The following is a 2352-nucleotide window of genomic DNA, read 5'->3' on the forward strand; positions in this document are numbered from 1 at the left end:
TTTTAGCCATGTGTTAGATTATCATTTTATTGCTTAAAACATTTTCCTTTAGAATTTCTTTCCGTGAAGCCAACAGTTATACAATCATTAAATCTAATCTGTATTTTAGCAAGGGCTGCTTAGAGATAAACTCATCACAAATGTACCCAAATTATTTGGGGGTACAAAGCAGGTCAATGTTGAAAGCAGTTTATGTCAGACTGGCTACCTTGTGATCACCCAAGAACATGGGTTGGACCATCTTCCAATTAATAGGTAGGCTATGGAGAACTTATGGAAATTGAAAGAAAGTTTATTAGTCATACAAGGGATTACTGGGAAGAGCAGGGGGAGCACAGACGTGTCACAGAGAAAGCTGGGCCTTTATCATGGTTGAGGAGTGAGACTAGGGCATTTTCTAGGTTTGGTTTGTGATTTGTGAAGTTGGAATGTTCCAAGAGGGCCACAGCAGGGCACGCATACCAACTTTATTATCAATCTGTCTGGATGTGAAGCTAACAGGAAAGGGGAAACTGAGGTCTAAAAGAAGTCAGTGGTATGCTCTCTTTGACAGCACATATACTAAAATATATTCCCTAGTGGTTCAGACAGTAAAGCATCTGCCTACACTGCAGGAGACCCAGGTTCGATCCCTGGGTCAGGAAGATCCCCTGGAGGAGGAAATAGCAACCCATTCCAGTACTCCTGCCTGGAGAATCCCATGGACAGAGGAGCCTGGTTTGTCATAGCCCATGGGGTCACAAAGAGTCAGACACTACTGAGTGACTTAACACTTTCATACTTCATACTAAAATTAGAATATTAGCATGGCCCCAGCGTAAGGATGACCTGAAGATTCATGAAGAACTGCATAGTTTTGCTTGGGACCAGTAGATGCAAATCGCTATATGTGGAATGAATAAGCAACTAGCATGGGAAACTATATTCAATATCTTATAATAAACTGTTATAAAAAGGATATATATATATATGTATATATATATATATATATATATATGTATACATATATATATATATATATGTATATAACCAAATCACTTTGCTATACAGAAGAAATTAACACATTATAAATCAACTGTACTTCAATTTAAAGAAAAAATCAGTGGTCTAATATAAAAAAATAGGGTCAAACTCTATTACGTTGGTCTTTACCTGCTCAGTTAGTATGCCTAGAGCTTCTTACTCCAGAAACCAAGAACAGCTTCCTCAGAGACTAAATGAGGATGAAGCAAGGGGTGCTAAGAAACCAGACTGACTAAACAAATTTGGAGAACAAGTATTAAGAATATTGGGGTCTTGTCCCTGCCTTCCTGTCAAGCCTGCATTCTCAGCTAAATGTGGGATCACACATAGAGGAGCAGTGCAGTGATGGACCTCCATGACTCTTAGATGTAGTTTTCCTAAACGGCTGGAACCCTCTAGGTGTAAAATGTAGTTTCATTCTTCTAAAGCTATGTGCTAGTCGAGTATCACTATTTGTAGGGCAGGAGTAATTATAAAACATTCATAATAGATTTCAAAATCAGCCTTCATTCATTTACATTTTTTTTCATTCATTGTTTTTCCAGTGAATAAGGACCTATTTAGCAACTCAGGTATTTTTCCATGTGCTATGGTACATTGAGAAGCAAGATAAATCACTTGTTCCATGGAGTTTGTTTTTGTGGGAGGTGACAGAATTTTTATTTTTTTAAAGAAAAACTTCAGTTCTATTAAGTGCTATAAAGAATACTGGTAGTTCTATCTTAGCCTGAGGTGCCAAGGAAGGCAGTCTTCGGGGGACTGATGGCTAGCCTGAAATCTGAAACATCAGTCCAAAAAGTCTTTAAAGAAGTTAATGCTTGGTGCAGGAGTTCCCATTTTCCAATTTTCATGTTTAGCCAGCACTATATTTAATTGGCCAGATAGAAATAGGGCAGAAATTGAAAATGGGCCTCTCTGCTTCTGTAATGAATTAAATAGTTTTCCATAGCATTAGCTGTAAATGACACTACTGAACTGACAATTTCTTTCTTGTTTGGGCTTCATTTAAACTTCTGAATGGTATTAAGAGGTTATTAGAGATTAATCTCCAATTAGGTATTCTGATAGCCCAAGAAATTGTCAAAGGGTCCCTCTGGCCATACTTTTTAGCATTAAAGAGATATTGAATTAATAATATTTTGCCATCTCTTCAGACCTTTAAACTCCTGTGACTAATGTCCAATCATTTAGCCCACTTAAACAGAATGTCACACTGTGAGCCTTCCATTCTGAATAGGTCACCGTAGGCTAGAGCTCATTAATGTTGAGTGTCCATTTCAGAAGCTGCAGCAGTCACTCGGCCCCTATGTTTTAAGAAAATAAGTAGAA

At 37.7% G+C, this 2352-nt stretch overlaps 1 pseudogene; it reads left to right on the top strand.

The window, feature by feature from the left end:
* Positions 1-759: 759 nt before the first annotated feature.
* LOC139034541 (U6 spliceosomal RNA) lies at positions 760-858 on the top strand (annotated as a pseudogene).
* The last annotated feature ends 1494 nt before the right edge of the window (positions 859-2352 follow it).

Source organism: Odocoileus virginianus, chromosome 3, assembly GCF_023699985.2.
Source record: "Odocoileus virginianus isolate 20LAN1187 ecotype Illinois chromosome 3, Ovbor_1.2, whole genome shotgun sequence".
Classification (NCBI taxonomy): Eukaryota; Metazoa; Chordata; class Mammalia; order Artiodactyla; family Cervidae; genus Odocoileus; species Odocoileus virginianus.